The 23,586-nt window shown below is 42.5% G+C and overlaps 1 pseudogene; it reads left to right on the plus strand.

Annotated features, from left to right (window-relative positions):
* The window catches only part of LOC115653271, a 30,697-nt pseudogene that overhangs the window by 1,973 nt on the left and 5,138 nt on the right, over positions 1-23,586 (plus strand).

The raw sequence follows: 23,586 nt of genomic DNA on the forward strand, positions 1-23,586 counted from the left end.
CCGCCCCCTGCTCCCATTGGAGTTGCTGCTGCTAGTGCATAGCTGAGGTAGGGAGTGGGAAATAGAACGGTCATGCAAATTGAGTGAGGCAGATTCTTGTTCTGAGAACAGCAGTAGTCATCTCTCTGATATTGCCACCTTTTTCCAGCCACAGACCCTTTCCTCCCAGGGCATTTCAGCAGGTTTCAGAGTGGTAGGCTTGTTAGTCTGTATCAGCAAAAACAAATAGGAGTACTTGTAGCACCTTAGAGATTAACAATATTTGGGTCTAAATTTTTGGGCTAAAACCCACTTCATCAGCTACATCAGCTGATTTCAGACAATTTTGAGGCTGAGAAGCAGTTTCTATAGTTGGCAGGTTCAACAGGCATTATCACATTTAGGGTATGGCTACACTTGAAACTTCAAAGCACTGCACGTACTCCACATCCTGATGGGGTTTGCTTGCAGCGCTGGGAGCCGTGCTCCCAGCGCTGCGGCACTCTTTATCCTGGCACTTTACAGCGCTGTATCTTGCAGCACTCGGGTGTTTTTTTCACATCCCTGAGCGAGAAACTTGCAGCGCTGTAAAGTGCCTATGTAGCCAAGGCCTTAGTAACAGAATTTGCAGTCCTGCTCTTTCCTCGGACAGTGGTCTTCAACATTTTTTCATTTGCAGACCTCTACAAAATTTCAAATGTAGGTTGCACCCCTTTGGAAATCTTAGATTTAGTCTGCAGAACTTCAGGGGTCCGTGGACCACAGGTTGAAAACTACTGTTTTAGGACTTTACCGTTGTTTTATAAATCAAAAAGTAAATATATAAACATTTCTACAAATAGGTAGATACAGTGAAAAGTTGAAGAGCTAACAGAAGCAAAATATAATCCCATGATCATAAATGTATCCATTGAGCTATTAAATTATTATGATAAATTATTCTCATATAACTTTATGCTGCAACATTCATATTTGGAATGTAATGGCTTGATCAAATGAGTGAGGAAATGAAGCCACTTATGAGTTCTTACCAGGAATAAATTTGAATCATTTGTTGTTTTATATTATTTGATATGCTGGATGAACAGTGTTCATTATTCTTTAAAATTCTAGGAGTGCTGTATGTTAAGTTGTTGCTAAAATACCATATGCACAATTCTTAATCAGATGGGATTTCTATCCCTAGCTTCCTTGCAACTGTACAAGATTAAAGTTACTCCTTCATATATTTATATGACTAAATCCCTATGTTTTTTGTGAGGGTACATAGATAAATGAGGGCCTTTGTACAGTCAGACAGTTAATTGAAGAAATATACTTTGATTGATGGTAACAGGCTACAATTCATTACACTTATAAGACCAAACATTTGAAAAATATCTAAACAAAATTCAGTGGTTTCAGAGTAATAGCATATACCAGATATCTCTTCATGAAAGGGTCTGTGAAACCATGTAATTATACCACGTTCATGGAACATTGCACTTGTGTGAAAATGTTTTAACTATTCTAAGTAACACTTAAGATTACTATAAATGAAAGGGATCAGAGGGAAATTTTTTTTCAATTTTGCTTTATATAAAACACTGTATTTACAGCTACTTTTACTGTTCCCCTTAATATCCAGTAAATTAAGCTGTAGCTATGCTACCAATTATCCCTAAAATTTCCTATCGTTGCTAGCACCAACCGGTACAACTCCACTCATGGTAGCATGGGTAGGAAACTGTGGGGAGCCTAAATTAAAAAGGCCTTAGTTAGTTAGTTTTCCATGATGATTGTGTATGGCTTTCACCTAGGAAAGGGATTAAAAAAGATTTTAATCTGGCCCTTGAGCTCCTGCCCGGGAGTAGGGTTGGGAGCTTTCCCTGCTCCAGTGCTCCAGCTGGGTAGTGGGGTTAAGGTTTGCCTTGCTCCGCTCCACGTGTGCAGCAGCTCTGCACAGCTCCTGGCAGCAGGAGCAGCCAGGAGGTTTCGCACGCTGCCCTTGCCCCAAGTGCCGGCTCTGCAGATCCCATTGACCAGGAACCGTGGTCAATGGGAGCTGCGGGGTTGGTGCCTGCAGACGGGGCAGAGCTGTGTGGCCCCACCTCTGGAGGGGGGAAAGGCTGCTGTTTCCAGGAGTTGCTTCAGGTTACTGCTGCCAGGATCCTGCACCCCTGAGCTCCCCCTGCCCCAGCCCCGATCACTCTCCAAATCCTTTAATTTGGTGCCTGGAGCACCTTCCTGCACTCCAAACCCCTCATCCCCAGACCCACCCCAGAGTCTGCACCCCCAGCCAGAGCCTCTCCCCTGTGCACCCCAATCCCCTACCCCAGCCGAGAGCCCGCTCCTGCCCTTTAAACGACTCCATCACAGCACTGAGCACCCTCCTGCACTCCAAACCCCTCATCCCTAGCCCCAAGCAGAGCCTGCACTCCCAGCTGAAGCCCTCATCCCCCTTGTGTGTCAGTAAAATGTTACATGCATGCTTTTTTAGCTGTGGCATGATACCTTCCTAGTGTCATTTTGTACCACAAGCTACTTGTGTTGCAGCATTGCCTAGGTGACCTTTATCTCAGTTAAAGAGTAAATGAGTTACTAAAAAAGTAGGACACTAGTGTTTCTCTTCCAATAGTTAACAAATATTTTGGGAGCACGTAGGGCCCGTAATGGGTGGGATTTTAACCATTTATTTTCACAGGAGCATGACTGGACCCTTGCGTGTGATTTTTGGGAATGGTGCATTTTTCAATTTTTAATAAAATTGTGATCATAGTCGAGAGCCTAGGTTCTATATGTATGCTTATTATAATAAAATCCTACATTCTTTGAAAACTGACCTTCTGCCATTGTTTAAGCCTGAAAGATGCTTTAAAGAAACAGAATAACATGTTGCTACTGCTGCTGCTGTTCTGATTGCAGTAGCCCCCAAATTATGCTTGGCTGTTCCCAAAAAACAAAGGATGACAAAGTCCCTATCTTGAAAAGTGTGTAGCCTACAAAACTACATAGCTACAGTCCATCAACCTTTCCTCCCTTATTATTCAGGGTATTCTAGAACGTCTAGATGCTGGAGAAATTGTGATTGGAGATGGAGGATTTGTGATAGCTCTTGAAAAGAGAGGTTATGTAAAAGCTGGACCCTGGACTCCAGAAGCTGCAGTAGAACACCCAGAAGCAGGTCAGTCTTAACAAGAAACTGTAATCATGCAGAATGTAAAAATCTTTGACTATATATAATAAACCAATTATATTTTTTTTATTAGAATTCCTAGCAGGTGTTTAAATACAAGTATTGAAACAGCTGCTCGATTATTTAAGACTCATGTACCTTTGTTGTAGTGGGGCTATTTTAGGAGTTGTGTATTGACTTAAAATGATATAGTTTGTTTATTTAATACCTACAAGAAATTAGAAGTTTTTAATAATGAATGTAAGGGCTTAGAGATCTCTTCATATACTCCACTATACTCTCGTACTTTCAAGATTTACTCCACAGTGAAATGAGAAAAAATTAAAGGCTGTAAGCAGGGCTTTGGAGTGGAGCCCGGAGCTGGAGCGCAGAGCAGCTCTGGAGCAGTGGAACTGAAGGTTTTTGCCTGGAACTGGAGAACAGCTCCAAAACCCTGGCTGTAAGAACATAAGAAATGCTAAAGTGGAACAGACTAGGTATCTTCTCTCTGACAGTGGCCAATGCAACATATGGATGGTGTAACCTTCTTCTGTCTCCCCCAAAATGCACCTAATGGAACAATTCTCTACCATGAGGAGGAATTTCTTCGTGACCTAGCAAGTGATCAGCTTCTGCCTCAAAGCATGAGGATTGAAAATTATAGCATAACAAGTGTAATGTAGATGCAATTATCTATTTATGTATGCAATCTTTTCTAGAAACTTAGTAGTCCTTATAACATCCTGTGGCAGCATATTCCACAAGCCAGTTTACAATGGGTAGAAAAGTATTTCCTTTGATACATTTTGAATGTGGTGCCCTTAAATTTAATACAGAAAATAGGAGTGCCAAAGTAGCCTTTATAACAGGTCTATAAAATAACTAATATTTCCTTGACCTAATCCTTTCAGTCTTCTTTGAGCCTCTATTTATATGGAAGCCTTCTCACAATGCCTTTTTAACAAGGCTTAAAACCATCTCTGACACTTGCTAGTAATGCGCTGATAACCTATTACTCATGTCTATAACATGCTTATAATATTTATTAACCCTTTATGTACTATTTATAAATGTATTCCCGTAATATGAAGTGTGAACATACTTCTCTTTGTGCAGTGCGGTGCCTCCTCTGCACTGCTGAATTTTGCTTCTCCACCCTGCACGGTCATGTTACACAGAAAGTAGGAGTGGAAAATAGGGGAAGCAGCTGGCGTGGCCAGTTGGTATGAGAACTGCTACAGAACTATCTAATCCCTCCTACCTTGTAAGGAAAGCACATAAGAGATGGAGGCTCTGGACAGGGGGCAGGGAGGGAAAAAGAACTGAGGGAAAGAATGGGAGCCTAGGAAGAGAAGGAGAAGATGAGGACTAAGGAAAGGAGACCATGTGAGGGAGGAGATGGGCAGGGCAGATGATGGGGAGAGCAAGGGTGTGTGTGTGGTTTTTTTTGTTTTTTTGTGGGTTTTTTTAGGGGAGAGAAATGTTACCTAAGTAGAGATAGGAGAGTTCAGAAATGAGCCTTAAATGCCTACAATGTGAGATGTGTAAACAATTTAAAATGCTATCACTGTACTGAAACCCTTGCAAGATTTCTAATACTATTGCTTGGTCATATGTGCAAAGTCAGATTTTGTCCACATGGTGGGTTGAAATAAAAAAATTATTTGAATGAGTTGTACTTTAAAACTTTAAAAATACAGCACATCTTTAGCTAATACACCTGAACTATGACTGCAAAGAACTCTTAAATTATTGTTAAGATTCCAGTAGCTGCTAGAGGCCCCAACCATGATGGGGTCTATTGTGCAAGGCACTGTACCCCTAGGAAGAGACAATCACTGCCTTTAAAGAATTTACAATCTAAATAGACAAGACAGGCATTTTTAAATCTATTACAAATAGATTTAAAAATGTAAAGAGATATTTGTGATATGCCAGAAGTAACCTAGGAAGTCTGGTATCAGAGGGTAGCCGTGTTAGTCTGGATCTGTAAAAGCAGCAAAGAATCCTGTGGCACCTTATAGACTAACAGACGTTTTGGAGCATGAGCTTTCGTGGGTGAATACCCACTTCCTCAGATGCAAATTTACATGCATCTGAGGAAGTGGGTATTCACCCACGAAAGCTCATGCTCCAAAACGTCTGTTAGTCTATAAGGTGCCACAGGATTCTTTGCTGCTAGGAAGTCTGTACCCCAGCTGGGAATTACTGGGTGAAATGTGTTGGCCTTTGTTACGCAGGAGGTCAGACTGGATGATCGCGATGGTCCCTTCTGGCCTTAAAATTGATGACTTAAACCCATTTATTGTGAGGTTTCAGGCCAGTGTCTAAACCATAAAGCTATCCTTCCTCTCTAAATATTGACAAATTTAAGATCCTGCTAATTCCTTACCTAGTTGTTTAGGATATTCATCTAGTTTGCATGTTTATGAAACAATTTTATTGGTTCACCTGCATCACCAGTTCCTTGATTTTTGAACTGTGCACTCTGCTGGGGATGCCACAATCATCAGTGAAGAACACTTGAAGCCTGTGGGGAGAGGGAGGTAAAACAAGTCAAGCATTATTAAGGCACTGTAAGAGAATGTGTGGTCTCTCTTATTGACCCACACTCTTAGCAGAAGTTGGAACCCTTCAGGGAGTTGCTATTTCAGCCTTGTTGACTGACTGTTCATTGGCCCATGAAGGATACAAAAGACACAGGAAAGGTTCCTGTGGTTAGCACAATATAGGTTCTGGAGCTCAGCTGTCATAAGATAGAAACTTTAGGAGCAGCCAAGCCCAGAGAAGGGTTAGCTGGATTCTTGTGATAACTTTATTAAAAAAGTAACACATGCATGCGCACACACTCACACCCTCCCCCCCAGAAGGGAGTGAGTCTTGAACATGTTTTAACTGTTTTAGTGTAGGGTAAGATTTCCATTGGCTCACAGGAGAACAGCACTTATTTTACCCTGTAACATAGGCACCAGCATACTACAATGATGAGCATTACTGCACTAGAAGAGGGTGTGCTGTAGTGTCACACAGCAGAAACAGGATCCATGTGGACTGTGAAAATTGTAAAAAGCATTTTCAATTTTCTGACCAGCTGTATCAATGACCCTTTATAGAAAGTGGCTGATAGAAAAAACAAACTAGTGGATCCTAGAAGTATTCTGAAGTGGCCCTTTGTTTGGAATGAATGACCAGCTGGAGTGTTTTGACTGTCTCTGTTCAAAGGATGTGAGACTGAAACTTGATACTGCTGCGTGATGCAGGATTTGAAGAACTTTCAGAACTCTGAAGTTGAGCAGTAGGCTATGTTCCTGACTGGTTCTTGTGTAATAGCTGGTATAAGCAGTGTTCTGTTAGAGGAGCCTCCTGGGTTATTCCAGAGTGTGAGTGCAGGATAAGAGTAGTCTGGTTTCTGTGCTCAGCACTGCCCTCTACTGAGTGGAATCAAACTTGCCCATGTATATAGATACAGGCCTGGTCTACACTACGCGTTTAAACCGAATTTAGCAGCGTTAAACCGATTTAACCCTGCACCCATCCACACAACGAGGCCTTTTATATCAATATAAAGGGCTCTTTAAACCAGTTTCTGTACTCCTCCTCGACAAGAGGAGGAGCGCTGAAATCAGTATTGCCATGTTGGATTAGGGTTAGTGTGGCCGCAATTCGACGGTATTGGCCTCCGGGCGGTATCCCACAGTGCACCATTGTGACTGCTCTGGAAAGCAATCTGAACTCGGATGCACTGGCCAGGTAGACAGGAAAAGCCCCACGAACTTTTGAATTTCATTTCCTGTTTGCCCAGCGTGGAGCTCTGATCAGCAGGGGTGGCCATGCAGTCCCAAATCCAAAAAGAGCTCCAGCATGGACCGTACGGGAGATACTGGATCTGATCGCTGTATGGGGAGACAAATCTGTTCTATCAGAGCTCCGTTACAAAAGACGAAATGACAAAGCATTTGAAAAAATCTCCAGGCTATGATAGACAGAGGCCACAGCAGGGACTCAGCACAGTGCTGTGTGACAAGCGTAACGGAAAGCCAAAGAATCAAATGGATGCTCATGGAGGGAGGGAGGGGGGACTGAGGACTCCAGCTATCCCCCAGTCCCCGCAGTCTCTGAAAAGCATTTGCATTCTTGGCTGAGCTCCCAATGCCTGTAGGGTAAAAAACATTGTCCGGGGTGGTTCAGGGTATAGCTCATCAATTTGCCCCCTCCCCCCCGTGAAAGAAAAGGGGAAAAAATCATTTCTTGCCATTTTTCAGTGTCACTGTATGTCTACTGCACGCTGCTGGTAGACGTGGTGCTGAACAGCAGCATCTCCTCCCCTTCCTTTCCTGATGGCAGACGGTACAAAATGGTGGAAAAGCGTCGTCATCCCGTGAGTGCTCCTGGCTGGCCTCGGTGAGGTCGATCAGGGGTGCCTGGGTAAAAATGGGAATGACTCCCTGTCATTCCTGGCTGACGGTACAGAATGCTTGGTAATCGTCCTCATCATAGGAGCTGGAGCCTGAGCTCCATCAGCAGCCCCCCCCCCCTTTCGTGTCTAAAGAAAAGATTCTGTACTCCCTGGACTATCATAGCAGCGGGAGGCTGCCTCCCCCTCATTTTATCTCGCTAAAAAATCAGTGTTTCTTATTCCTGCATTCTTTATTACTTCATCACACAAATGGAGGGACATTGCAATGGTAGCCCAGGAGGGTTGGGGGAGGAGGGAAGAAACGGGTGAGGTTGTTGCACGGGCACCCTCTAGAATGGCATGCAGCTCATCATTTCTGCGGGATCTTTGGGGCTGTGACTCAGAGCGGCTGTGCTCTCTGGCTCTCTAGTAGACTTGCCCCATATTCTAGGCAGGACTGACTCTGTTTTTAGACAAAACATAAAGATGGGAATGACCCGGGGAGTCATTCCCATTTTTGTCCATGCGCCCCCGGCCGACCTCAGCGAGGTCACCCGGGAGCACCCATGACAACAGCAGACAGTACAAAATGATTGATAACTGTCATCGCTAATTTCCAATTGTAAACAGTACAAAATGATTGATAACCGTCATCTCATCGCCGATTTACAATGGCAGACAGTGCAATAGGGATGGTAACTATCTCTGCTACCTTGCAAAGGCAAATGAATGCTGCTGTGTAGCACTGCAGTACCGCCTCTGTCAGCAACATCCAGTACACATACAGTGACAAAAGGCAAAACAGGCTCCGTGGTTACCATGCTATGGTGTCTGCCAGGGCAATCCAGGGGAAAAAGGGCGTGAAATGATTGTCTGCCGTTGCTTTTACAGAGGAAGGATTGAGTGACGACACTTACCCAGAATCACCCGCGACACTGTGTTTGCACCATGCGTTGGGATCTCAAACCAGAATTCCAATGGGCGGGGGAGACTGCGGGAACTATGGGATAGTTACGGGATAGCTACCCACAGTGCAATGCTCCAGAAATCGACGCTAGCCTCTGTACATGGACGCACACCACCGAATTAATGTGCTTAGTGTGGCCGCGTGCACTCGACTTATACAATCTGTTTTACAAAACCGGTTTATGTAAAATCGGAATAATCCCGTAGTGTAGACACATCCACACTCTATACTCCTGAGGGCATTCTATGCCAAAAAATAAAAATATCCTGCCCACAATATTTTAAAATTCTGCAAATGTTATTTGTCAAATAAACATGGAGGCCTCCAGCATGGACATTGGAGAGCACATTGTGAGGCAGTGGAGCTCAGTGGAGTGGGGGTCCAGGTGCAGCTGGTTGGGGCTCAGTGGGATGGGGATGCGACTGGCTTGTCAGTATGGTCCAGGAGCAGGAGGAGTAGGGCTTGTCAAGGTGGGTTCTGAGTGCGGGTAGGAGTGAGGCTTGGCCGATAGGTCTGGGTATGATGGCATCTAGATGCACGGGGCTTGGGCGGATGGGGAAGCAGCTGTCTGTACAGTGATCCCTCCCCCTGCAGCTGAAGAGTGATGGGTGCAGGAAACAGGGAGAGGAGTTTGCAGAGTTTTCTGCAGCTAGGGAAGAAATCTGAGAGTGTATCTGACTCAGACCTGAATGCCATGCAAGGGAAGAGGAAGTCTCGCCCTCCCCAGTCCAGCTGGGACTAGCAGCTCAGCCTGGTGCAGGGTAGAAGCCACCAGCCAGGTCTTTCCCCTGCCCCACAGTGATTTATCTCTCTGCCAGCTGCCCTGGGCACCCAAAACATTCTGAAGCCACAAGAGCGGTCATGCAGCCCTTCCCAGCAGTAAGTCATTTTTCTGTGGGGAAGCAAAGAAATCAGTGGAGGCATAAATTCTGCGGATGTGTAGTGGTGCAGAAGCCCCCCCAGGAGTAACTCTAGTGACTACCATTTGAGCTAGATCTGGGCTGGAAGCCTGTATTTCTTGAAGACTGTGTTTTCTAGTCCTTATGTTGCATCCACAGAGTTGGCTAATGAATCAGGTTGTCTATCAGCAATATATATATGATATGATATCAAAGGCTTTTTTTAAAAACCTCTCCAAACATTGGCCTTGGAAATAGACATTTTTATATCATGTAACCATACACCTCTATAAAAGTCCAAGGGACTGTGTGGCTAAGCTTTGACTGTGGGATACAGGGGCTTACATTTCTATCTTACTATTTCATATCTCCCTAGGGTGGTGAAATTACCATCTGTCTGGTTTCCGTTTAGTGGACTGTGTGTAAAATAAATTGTTAATCTCTGTTTACCTATTGTGACAACTGCAGCATTCTATATACAAACTGATCACTGATTACTTCTAATAGACCTGATCTTGTAGGTAAAATTATACTAAAATCACTGGAAGTTTTGCCTCCAAAAGTACAGGATTGGGCTCAACAAAAGCATTACATTTAACTTTATGGGACACATGACATTTGTTTTAGGATTGCAAGTTCTTTGGGTGCAAGGACCTTCTTTTCATTATATATGTACAATGCCCAGTAAAATGGGCCCTTGGTCATGGTTGGAGTTTCTGGGTGCTACCACCATACAAATAATAAATAGTATTAAGCTTGGATAGAAAAGGGGGAATAGCAAATGCTGGTCATAAGAGGAGGGTGCTTGGCAGTACACTAACATTTTCACATAAAATATTGCTTTTGTGCTCTTTAATTTGCAAGACTGATAGTTATTCCTGTGACAGGCTGGCTTGCCTGTGTGCTGGAGAGCTTGGGGCTAAGCCAGCCCTGATTACAAGATGAGCCCCACCTGAGAGGAATCAAATGATTCTGATATAAAAGCCAGCAGAAAGTTACAGAGAAAAGGGAGTTGAGAGAGTGATAGAGGTGGTTTCAGGTAGGAAGCCTGGAGGTAAGCTGGGAGATGCTCAGGAAACAGAAGCCACAGAAGCATTAGTTGGCTTGAAGAAGCTGCTGGAGGGAGCAAGCCTGGTTCCTGCAGAGACGTTGAACTTTGACCCAGCTCTGGGAAAGAGGGCTGGGAACCCTCCAACTAAGGAAAGAGAGGAACTCCAAACTGGGATTGGGGCCCAGAGTGTCAGTATGTACCTGGGGACTGAATAAATTGGACCCCAGGCAGAGAATATTGTAACTTTCCTTTGGACTGTGTGGAGTTTAAGGAGCCCTGTGAACGAGAAAAAAGGGGCACTCAGGCAGCAGTAAGTGACCACAGTGCTACAATTAATATTTTCTTTTTTCACAGGCTAGAGCAGATCCCTTATCTTCATTGTTGACTAATTTCCTGGGCAGTTGTTGTTTCCTTTCTCACACTGATCTAGGGCTGTCTACACTACAGCTGTAAGTCAATCTAAGTTATGTTACTTAGGTCAACTTACAGTGCTTCCTAAACTCCACTGTGACTATGAGAGATGCTCTCCTGCTGACTTACCATATGCTTCTCGAGGAGGTGTAGTACAGAAGTCGATGGGAGAGCACTCTGCATCGCTTCGTGTGTCTTCACCAGACCTGCTAAAGTGGACACTACTGCATCAATGGCAGCAGTGCTGCGTTAGCCATAAGTGTAGACATGCCCTTAGTCTGATCTCTTTCCATACTTCCTCTTTCTTTTGCTGACATCTGCTTTCCTTTTCCTCTTCACTTTACTACGTTACAGCAATCCTGCTAAGTGACACTTGTTAGCCAGAGTTTGCAGAACCCAAAGCAATGGTAACTTAACTGTTTCTCTCCAGGTGGTGTCAGGAATAAATCAATGGGGACTCAGTTCCTCTGTCTGAAATGTGATACAAACCAGAGTGCTTTTACCTAAAACTACTCTTTTATTAGATCAGAGCACATGCATGCTGTCACAGTAGGCTCAGAGCATATTTAAACTTATATTTACCAAAGTTAGAGAGCTTTGAGGACTCAACAGCCAGGCTTCTGGGGCCCCCTCCTTCTGTCTAGATGCTGGAGAACTTAGTTATCAGATCCTTGCCCAAAATAAATCTTCCTCAGACTGCTCCAAAGTACACGTTCTAACTAAACTTTTTATAAATTTTCTCCTGACAAAGCACATAGCTCATAATACTCTCTGGTAGGCTAACAATTTCCCTAAAACAGCCAATAACAATTCATTATTCTCCTTATCAGAAAAGTATTTCTAATCAGAACAACAATAAAACTTACTTGTCAAAGGTGCCTAAAACTGAGGTTGGTTGTCCAAATATTCCTTCTATTTTCAGGGAACCTTAACTTCCTGTCCCACCCTCCCATTCTGATAGCAAAACTGCAAACGTGCAGCTGCATAGCTTTGCCTTTCAGGGCCCTAAAACTATTTCTATCTATGTGATGTTTGGGTTTCAGCTGGCAGGGGCTGAACAAATACAATTCTGATTGCAGTGTGTCAAGTTCTGGGGTACATTCAGGAATGTCAATTTGTGGACTACAACTTGGGAGTTCTGCAGAACAGACTACAGCAAAAGATAGGCAAGGTGCCAAAGATTCAGTGAGTGAGCTTACTGTCAGGGTGATTGTAGGATAAAAGGTTCTCTGATTGATTAGACAGATCACTGCAGATCAACATCACCTTACTGGAGACTGACAGTCTCAGCAGAGGCTGTTTGACTGGCTAAGGAGACTGAATTGTCTGCTTTCCCTCTATAAATTGTCCCTCCAGGTTAGGAGGTAAATCAACAGAGAAGGTGGCAGTGTTCGCTGCAGATACTATACTTGCTACAAAACTAAGTAGAAGATGTCTTTTTACAATACCATTAATTCAGAACCTTTCCTAAGCTAACATAACCTAACCAATAAAAATGTAACTGTACAAACAGGTGCTAAAATAGTAAACAACCATATCAAACGTTTTTTGCCTTTTTTTAAATACCTTGCAGTTCGTCAACTTCATCGGGAATCCTCAGAGCTGATCAAATGTTTTACAGACATTCACTTTTTATGCCAGCGAAGATAAATTAGAGAATAATGGGCAACTACGTAGCTGAATAAAATATCTGTGAGTATAACATGGTTTTAATGGTATCTATGGAAAATGGATACTCTTCTCTGGTTTGAACATGGAGGCTTCTTTTTACAGCTTGTCAAGCTAATTTAGCCAGTTCAAGGGCATGAAAATAAAATCCCAATCAAATGGGGAGGGCTTATGATTTCATAGTCTGAAGTGGTAGGAAGGACCTCTGGTTACAATGGCAATGGGAAAAAATCAAAACATGGGTAGTGGTGAGAAGAGGGGGGAGGACTATTGAGTCATCTTTTTATTCAACTTAACTCCAAATAACTAGTTATTTATCTTAAGTAGAGTACATTAAGGACTGAATCCACAAACAGCAAGATCAGTGGTAACAGGAAATCCTTCAGCATCTGGAGAAACAACCCAGTTCCAGAGAAGATAATATGTGGATAACAAAAAAAAAAGGAATACGTGCTAAGAGCATATCATCTGCAACACAGCAATAACCAGTACATCCAAAATATTGGTTTTGGTCCTCAATCTTGCCCCCTCTTCAGGTGAAGAGGGGCCCTAACAGTAGGACTACTGTGATTGTGCTGCACTGGGAGGAGAAAGATATTGTGAGCCCACAGGGTACAAGAGTGGGTGTGGACTCCAGCTTAGAGCTCTGCCCTGTGGTAGCAAGTCTTTTGGTTTACCACTGTGTGGTTCCTCTCATTCTTTTCCCTGTGAGGGGGTCACATGCCTGCTCAAGCCTTTGGTACATGGAGAGGATTCTATGAGGGGAAGAAATTCCTCCCCTCATCCCTGTGGAGATCTCCATGCCCTGAGAAATTACTCAGGTTAAGTGCTGGGGCAGCATTTGGACCCTAATTAACAAATCAGGGTTACCCACAAGCCACTGTGTGTATCAGAATGAGATACTTAGTTCTGCTCTTACACCACATCACCAGGTCTTGCCCACTTAGACTGTCATAACTCCTATTCAGCCTGACTTCATACTTCCATCCAGTTAATGATAATATGCCGAGCCTGATTCTACCAGAAGATACAAATAATTTCCAATGTATGTAGGTATGTAAGAGTTGCTAATATCCCAAAAGGAAGGAAACGTTGGGCCCTGAGTCATTACTCCTATTCTGGCACTGTGCATTGTTTTGACAAGAAGATCCCAATATGCAAGTGTCTCAAAACAGAGTGGCTATACATTACTCTATGATCAGAATGCATTCAAATGACTTTATTTCTAACATTACTATAAACATTTTTTCTTAAATTCTTTTATCCGATTAACATTGTGCATATTTACCTATGTTTTTATTAATTCATTCAGAGTGAGTGATTGAACTTGCATAAAGAAGACAAATGCTTTAGTTTTTTTTTTTTTTTTTTTTTGAATCCCTGTTTTATTGGTTGGACATGCTTCCATATCTATAGGGAAAATTTTGCTGTTGTTCTATAAATTCCAAATCATGACCTTTTAAACAAAATATTATTTTTCCCCCCTGTTTAATTTGTTTTCACAATTCTCTTAGCACTGCTAACAGGTGTATAGAGAACTTGGCTTTCAGTCTACATTGATTAATCAAACATAAGTACTGATATCAGTTTTCCTTTATATACCTATATATTTAAATTTGTTGATGTATTATCTTACAATGGGATAATTAATGCTACTCTGATTTAAAATTTCTTAGATCTTCACAGATGTATGTACAAGATCCAGCTTAGTAATTTGAGATTCCAAATTATGATATAACAACCACAGACAATCAACACTTCTCAATTATAAACATCCATTCTTACATAGAAAATCCATATATATTATAAATAAACATATCCATATTATGCCCCATAGGTGGTCTTTTGAACTGTAAAGAAGAATTTGTTTGAAACCAAATACTTGCTTACATAAGCATTATTTTTATAAGCAGAAAATTCATAAGAGGATCTTTATATGGGATATATAAAATATCTTGATGGAGGATTGTTGTATACATACTAATTAAATTTAATTATGGCTTGACTATGAGAGATCCAAAACATCTTAGCATGATTAAAATCTCTTGGAAATATGTTGTCTCTTTATATACAGTTCACTTACCAAAAAACACACAAACCAACCTTTAAATATCCATACTGTGATAACTGGTGAGTAACCAGTCAGGTACGCAGTACAACAGGTTAATCAACAGACTTGATCCACGGTGAAGTGTGAGAAACCAGATAGACTTGGTACTCTTTAGTAATGCAGCTTATCCCAAAACCATCATGTATTTTTGATGAATATTCAGAATTATCAAAATGAATGTTATATAATTGTGAGATTAATCAAATATATTTGCAAAATAGTTTGCAAATGCAAGATGCTGCTACATCTCTACCCCAATATAACATGAATTTGGATATAACACAGTAAAGCAGCACTCCGGGGGGACAGGGCTGCACACTCCGGAGGATCAAAGCAAGTTGGATATAACGCAGTTTCACCTATAATGCAGTAAGATTTTTTGGCTCCCGAAAACAGCATTATATCGGGGTAAAGATGTATAAATAAAAGCAAAATGTTGTTCTAACAATACACCACCATAGGCATCAATCACGATAATGTTAGTGTCAGATGACAGTGTCAGATAGTTATGTGCCCTATTAGCTAGCCTGAAGGACATGATCCGTTGACCTTTATTTTACTAACATGCTGCTAAAACAATTTAATGTCTTCATATTATGACAAGTTTCAGATGGTGTGACATTACGTGGTACTTTAAAATGTTTTAATGAGGCACAGTCTATTTCTAAAACTAATTTGAAATTTTAAACATGAAACTGATTATGGTTCCTAAAACTCATTTTTCTTCTGAAATGCAGGCATCTCTGTAATAAATCAGTACTGATGTAGTCTGCTCTCATATTTCAGGGCCAGACAGTGAATGAAGCTGCTTGTGATATTGCAAAGGAAGTGGCTAAAGGAGAAGATGCTTTGGTAGCTGGAGGAGTCAGTCAGACACCAACATATCTGAGTGGCAGGGATGAAGCTGAGGTTAAAGCAATTTTTCGTCAGCAGTTGGATGTCTTTGTCAAAAAGAATGTGGACTTCTTAATTGCAGAGGTAAATCCAACTGTAACTGTAAAGAAACCAAGTGCCTTCAGTTGATGCAATTTGCCAGCTTAGAATTGAAGTCTTTAGTCAGTTTTTTGGGAATTCACACATCTCGATGCCTCCTTTAAAATTTGCTATTGTGCTCTTACACAAATAGTAGCAGATATATTTTTTCCAAATACAATACTTGCAGACATTGTAGTGTAGAATGCAACCGAGACCCTAACACCAAATCTCTGTTCTTGTCTGTGTAGGAATAAAAGGGGCGGGTCATGGGGATTTACCCCACTTTTGCACCTCTCTATATTCCGAGTGCCTTCTCCGCTACCATCCTAAATTAGAGGAACCTTAAGACTGTTCTAAGTTGCACTCTGCTGCCCATGACCCTTGATAATAGCTGGACGCAGCAGTGCTCCAGGCATGGTCCCAGTCCTCTGGTCACATTCCAGCACATCCTCTGAGGGTGATGAGGTGGAACTGACTGTCAGTTTTGTCCATCTGGGGAAGACCCTGTATCAGCAACATTCCCTTCTGGGCAGGCCTGCTACTTTAACAGCTCCTTTATGCTGCCAGACTGGTGTTCTGTAGAACCTTTACAAGGTAGAATGGAAAATTGACCCCTATGTCTTCATTTGCAGCTAAATCCAGAGAGGTACTAAGCACTTCTCAGTCTTGTTGACTTCAATTGAAGTGGAAGAGGTTTATCAGTATTTGGCCCGTAATCCTTCAAATGATGCTGATGACAGTTCTTGGTATTCCTTGTGGAACTGGGATCTTTGTGATTATTCAGGGCCAGATTGCGGCCACACAGGAGCATAAGGAGGCATAACACCTTCCTCCTATCTCTGATCCAGTGTGGTCTCCCCACATCTCCACTGCAGGTGTGGAAGGGTTTAGCAGGGGCCATGCAGGCAAGTGGGAATGAGTGGAGACAAGGAATGGGCAGAGAACAGAAGAGCTGGTGAGATAGGAGGGTTAATAATCTGCTTCTGGCACTAAACAATAACAAATGACCACGCACTTGGAGCAAGGGAGGAACAGGGAAGGAATCCAGCCTCAAAGGCATAGTTCTTTCTCTGGGGCGCTATGCACAGCCATGTACAAAGAACAAATTGTACAAACATAATCTAAATCCCAGTGATGGAGGCTGAGGGTCTGATACTATTAATCTTTATAGCAGTGTAAGTTAAGAGTAACAGTTACGCCAATGTAAATGAGAGGAGACTCAGGCCCTGAGATCTACCTGGGTGGGAGGAGTAGAGATTAAGAAGTGTGTAACACTTAGGCTGGGTCCTCAGACACAAGAAAATAGATTAGATTTACTTTCTTTCAGTACTTTGAACATATTGAAGAAGCTGCATGGGCTGTTGAAACCTTAAAAGAATCTGGGAAGCCAGTTGCGGCTACCATGTGCATTGGTCCAGAGGGAGACTTGCATGGTGTACCACCTGGAGAATGTGCTGTCCAACTGGTAAAGGCTGGTAAGAAAGTTCCTCCCCATATACTCTTAAAAATATTTAGTTTTAGGAGTATGAGACGAACTGAGGCACCTACACAAGGAACATAAAAGTACACATCTCAACTAGGTAGGGTAGTGGTTATAATTAATAAATGTAACCAGGTTGCTTTCCTGCCTTATAATCTCTACATCTCAAGATTCATCTTGCAAAAAGGGGGGTATAGCCAGGGAGTCTCTATGCCTTGGTAATCCGTGGCTGTTAGAACAGATCACTGAGCCATAAGTAACTGGCATAAAGTTGAGCAGTCCTAAGACTGCTCTACTTGGGCTGCTGAAGCAGTCCCAGGATCACAGGGGGCAAAAAGGTGGGCTAAAGCCACTGGATGTTGGTGCTGGAAAAGGGGATGGGGCATGTGATAACACTGATGATGGTACGAGTTGGAGGGAAAAACAGGAGATGAGGGAAATGAATGCAGTATGGGTCACATACAGAAAAGACAGCTTTCACATTAAAGAATGGGAGGGAAACCATGCAAGATCTTAAGAGTGTCTTGGTCTCCTGTCCTGCCACTTGATTTTGCTCTGATTGGCTTGCGGTCATACTGGTAGTGTTGAGGTTGAATGCTTTGCTTCCAAAGCATTCAGCCTCACTCTGGCTAAGAATTTTCATTGCTATTAAGTCATTGCCCAGTTCTTGGAAAGCAGTGTAACTGGAAAGTTGTCTTCTTCACAGGTGCTTCTATTGTTGGAGTGAACTGCCATTTTGATCCAGAGACTTGCCTGAGAACTGTGAAGCTCATGAAAGAGGGCTTGGAAGCTGCTAAACTGAAAGCACACCTGATGTCTCAGCCACTTGCTTTCCATACTCCTGACTGTGGGAAGCAGGGCTTTATTGATCTGCCAGAATTTCCTTTTGGTAAGACCTAGACAATTTTTTAAATTGGTGATTTTTAGCAAAGATAAAGCTGCAGTGGTATCAGTGCATGCAGTGGCATCAATCCATACACTACTGTGCAGAACTTCAAATCAAGGAAAGTCAGAGCAGTTGCTATTAACCAAAATGAATTTTAGAATCATAGAACTGTTGGGCTGGAAGGAATCTCAAAGTCCTCAAATCCAGCCCCCTGCACTGAGGCAGGACCAAGTAATCTTAGACCATCCCTGGCAGATGTTTGTCCAACCTGTTCTTAACCTCCAATGGTGAAGATTTCAGTCTCCCTTGGAAGCCTATTTTAGAGGTTAACTACCCTTATAGTTAGAAAGTTGTTCCTATGTCTAACCTAAATCTCCCTTGCTGCAGACTAAGACCACTACTTTTTGTTCTATTTCTAGTGGACATGGAGAAAATTGATCAGAGTCCTCTTTTTATAACAGCCCTTAACTTATTTGAAGATTTATCAAATCTCTTCCCCTCTTTCCCCCTCCTCCCCAAATCTTCCTTTTTAAGGTTTTCTAAACCTTATCGCACGTTGCTGTTCTCCTCTGGACTCTCTCCAATTTGTCTGCATCCTTCCTAATGTATTGTGCCCAGAATTGGACATACTACTCCAGTTGAGGTCTCACAAGTACTGAGTAGAGCGGAACAATTACCTCCTGTGTCTTACATACATTATTTCTGTTAATACTCCCCAGAATATTAGCCTTTTTTGCCACTACATCACACTAACTCAAATTCAATTTGAGATCCACAGATCCTCTTTCACAGTACTACCATCTAGCCATTTATTCCCAACTTGTAGCTGTGCATCTAATATTTTTTCTTCCTAAGTGAAATACTTCATTAAATTTCATCTTCTTGAATTAAGATCGGTCTCTCCAATTTATCAAGGTCATTTTGAATTCTAATCCTGTCCTCCAAAATGCTTGGAACCCCTCCCAGCTTGGTGTCATCTGCAAATTTTATAAACATTCTCACTCCATTTGTCAAAAATATTTATCTTTCTGTAACTCCTTGGACACAGTCTCCAGGCAGGCAGCGTGCCCCCTGGGACATGTCAGGTCAGCAATGGATGCCTCTGTTCCCCTCAGAAAGGAATCTCTCACCACCAGCGCTCTCCATCTCCTCTTGGGTCTGGGAGGCTTATGGCCACTGCACTTTGGGGCAGCTGGATCCTCCTCCTTCTCCTCCTCAGCCATTGAGGCCTGCTTCTCACCTGCCCCCAAGGCTGAGAGGCTGAACAGTGCAGGCAGAGGAAGAACTAGCAGAAATGATGGTGACGCAGTCTTGATCCCAGCCCTGCCCACCCAGCCCTGCCAGTGCCCCTTACCCCAACCCGCAGCTGCCTGTGATCCCATCCCTGCGCCCCCCCAAAGCCCTTATCCTCCTCCTTATCATATATCAAGCAGCTGTACATGTTAAAGTATAAGGTTTAATAACCAAGCTAGAAGGTATTTGAAAAAAATCAGATTCAATACACAGTCCAATAGCATTAATCTTTTTAAATATATGTGCTTTGCTATGCCCCTCTGAGTGGACTCTCTAAAATGCAGTACAAAGTAATCCTAGATTTTATAGCTTGGATTATGTCCAAAGATCTGGTCCAGCTAGCTCAGAGACTGACAGAACAGTTTCACCATGTGGCCAAGAATCCTCAGATTGTAAATTTAAATAGAGCCCTTCTCTAAGAGGATCCATCTCCATACATGTTAAACTCCTCCATTTCACTGGAATTCCTAAACATAGAGCTTACTTTTATAACTGACTTTTTTTTCCTTGTATTGTAGCAAGAAATATGACAGCTGTTCCTACTCTATTTCTTTGAAACATTTTTAGGCTATGCACCTCTCCTTTTCAGCATCTGTTCAGGCTCTGGCCCCATAACACTACTTAGCTGCTTGTGTAAACTTTTTTTCTTTGCTGAGCAATCTACAATAATTCTCATCTCCATAATGGATACAACAGTGGCTATTTCCCCCATAGTAATCACTCTAATGCTAGGTGACGCTCGTTATTCAGGAAACATTGTCTTGTATGAGATCATCTGCTAGTATATTCCCAGTACCATAGATTAGAACCAACATTCTTTCCTCCCACTGCTTACTCTCTGGCCAAGAGCCTGCATAAATGGGCTAAATTGAACTCTGGTATAAGTGAATGGATACCAGTGAAGTCAGTTATCTAATCTAGGTCTGGATTTGACCTGTTGCATGTCCTCATTTCATTTCAAGTATCTTAACCTGATACCGAAGCTACTGAGTCTTTCACTGGCTGTTGGATTAAGGCTGAAATCTGCTTTTGCTGTTTGGATTTGTACAGCCTTAGCACTAGTTGCTTATTTGTCTTTCTGTACTACTGTGTATCTACACTTTGGGCTTTTTGACTGAAAAGATTAACAATCTTCCAAGGAACTCTGGAGAGGTGGAAGGAAGCTCTTAGCCCATGTTGCTGAGGAGACTATCACAGGTCTGAGGTGCTTGTCTCCTACAAACTACAGTGGCTTCCCAAATATGTCTAATGCAAGGTCCCTGCACTTACCTTCAAGATGCTCAATGGTCTGGGCTCAGATTTGCCATAAAACAGCCCAAAGCTCTAGAACAAGAAGTATGGCCATTATCTTTATTGTTGCACTAGACAACTCCATTGTGCCTCAGGAGCAAAGTTTATTTGTGCAGGAGATAGAGCTTTTGCAGGAGCTGGTCCAAGTTTGAGGAACAATCTTGTGTATACTCCAAGAACCAGCACAAACCTCCCCTGTTTTCATTCAAAGTGCAAGGCATAACTCTGACCTTGCATTCGCTAATACAAAAGCATAACCTAGTGTGCATATAGTTTATGAAAGAGAACCCCATGGTGCTTTTTTCATGTGGGGAGAGGACAGGAGAAGTTGATCAAGTCATTTAATGCACTTCTGGAAGATGCTTGGCTGGCAGGGTGCTGAGGGCACAACAAGAACATTAATGGAATAGGAGGAATGTCCTCAAAAGCTTTGTCTGCATTTAAATCAGTTATTCTTAAAGGTAGCTGGTTCAGCACTAGACTTATTCATGCCTCTCCTAAATAGGCCTACCAGCTTGTGGCAGATCCTCTTGCTTTGGGACAAGCAATCTTAAACAAAACTTTCTTCACTGATTTCATGCTATAGGGCCTATTATATTTATGAATGAGGACTTATCTAAGGATTGCTTTTGAGTGGATCTTTTCACGTACTCTGAATTTGTTGGTTTAAAAAAAATCAGGTACTTTCTTACGATATTAATTCCTGAATGCTAAAAGCAACATATAGAACACGTGGTATCCATCACATCAAATATTACTTTTTAATTCAGTTCAAAAGGATACTACACATTTTAAAATTCATTCCTTGTAGCAGAAAAAAATTCAGAGCCTGTCCAGAAGCTTCAGCCACAAGGATCAAGGAACTCTGGGCAGGTGGAAAGAGGCTGTGCAGCAGGAATTGCTGCAGCAACCTTGTCGACATTACTGTATTGTGAAATTGCAAGCACTTCTGCAAGCCCCTGCTACACCTTTAACACAACATGTGTCCACGGTCAAGTGCTGATAACCCCACAAGTGCTTAAGATAGCTGTATGTCATCCACCACTGTCACTCAGCACCACTGCAGCAAGTGCTAGTGTTGCAGCTGCAATAATGCAGTTGGTTCCCCTAGTATAGTCTCCAAATTCTGTTGCCTGCCTTTCACTGACAGCTGTGATGGCTCAGGCTGTTATTTATATTATTTCTTAGATACAGAAAAGTTACCGCTAGCACTGAATTTAATACAGTAGCAGAAAGATTTCAAACTACAATTATTTTAAATGACAGCTAATTAATACATCCCTTGAAAACAGACACAGCTACTATTCACATAATAAAAAGATGGAAACAAGAATACACTTTCTCTTCCTGTTTATCTAGAATCAGAGGGAGGGATGCATGGGCTACTGTCATCGTCTGGCCTGCCAGAAGAAAACCGGGATGCAATGGATGTGGTTTAATTAGGCTGCAACATTATTCACTTAACATATCTGGGAATAGCTGACAGCTATCAGACCACACACATACAGGCTGCCTCTGGGGTTGAGTGTTCCCAAGCTGGCACTTAGTTGGATCTGCTCTGCGTGGTCCTCCCTCTGTGGCTGCTCACCTGTCATCCCAACCTCTAAGCAAAGGAAGTGAAAATAAAATAAAAAAATTAAACCTTAATTTAAATTTTTATATATTCTTTTGCCTCAAGGAGATTCCCCTACAAGAGGAAAGTCAAAGGGTGACTAGCAGACACTTTGACAGACACTCTCTGTGGCATGTACGTACTTCATTGGGGATTGTTTCTGACACAGTACCCAGACAGACAGGGCATTTCCTGCTCTCCTGAGATCTGAATACAGGAAAGCTCATTAGTGATAGGGTGTGCAGTAGGCTATTCTGCTGCAAATACGTCACTATGATGCTCCACTACCCACTCATTCCTCTATTCCACTCTGGTCACTTAAAGCAGGAACATCTATGTACCACAGCAACTCAACTAAACTGTCTGAGGGAGGGAGAGACAGGGCTGGGAGGAAGTTTGCTTGGCCTTATGAAGGGATGGCCTCCTTCCAGACCTAGGCCTGGAGTACTCCCATCTCTGGCTCCTATAGGGAAATGTATGAGGGGAGGGAGCTTTTACTTCTGCTGCAAAACTATTTAGAGTAAACTTATAAAAATGGCTGAAAACCTTTTTTCATTCATGTATTTTGAACTCCTTATCTCTTCCATGTAACAATGCCTTGGAGTCCAAGCCTAAAGTGGGTTGGCGGCTGCTCAGTAGGAGAGGGGTTGGTAACTTTCTACTATGGTAGCTGCATTGAAAATGAGTGTAGGGGACATAGCATCTGTCCGTTATGGCACATACATAGATCCATGTGCAGGACAGAACCACTCAAAGCATCCTTTGGAACAATCAGAACAGGTGAACAAGAGCAAATACCCTATATATCACAGACTTCAAATCATAGGTGCTGGAAGTAGGAGTGCTGAGGGTGCTGCTACACAGTGGTTTCCATCTTATACAGGGTTGACAGTTTGATTCAGTGGCTCAGTTCCCACTGTATAAAGTGTTCCAACACCCCTGCCTCAAATGCTTTCCTGTGGAATTGTCAGGCATTTGGGGGGAAACTACAGTCCACAAGCCTAGCAATGCCTAAAGCTGTAATGTACAATGTGTACCCAAAACAGGGTTGTTAGTGGGCATGCACTGTATCATTCAGTCACACTGGTGCAAGGTTCAGTGCTTTAACTGGTTTAAATGAGGCTAGAGAGTGGGGTGGATGTGTTTGGGGAGTTTCCAGCAGAAGATACAGGAATGTATTGAGAGTTTGAAGATGAATTAATCACTAATATGGTCAAGTAGGGATCAGCAAAGCTTGGTGAAACAAGCCACCTGATCTGCAGTTAGAGGGTGTGTGTGTGTCTGTGTGTTCTCTCTCTCTCTCTCTAGGATCCCCCCACACACTATGGAGTCAGAAAACAAAAGCTATCTTGAAAGAAAACAGGACATAAGTGTCAAAAAATCCTAGACTAGCTAGAAAAATGTCTAGATTTTCA

The sequence above is a fragment of the Gopherus evgoodei genome, chromosome 6 (assembly GCF_007399415.2).
Source record: "Gopherus evgoodei ecotype Sinaloan lineage chromosome 6, rGopEvg1_v1.p, whole genome shotgun sequence".
NCBI classification, from domain to species: Eukaryota; Metazoa; Chordata; order Testudines; family Testudinidae; genus Gopherus; species Gopherus evgoodei.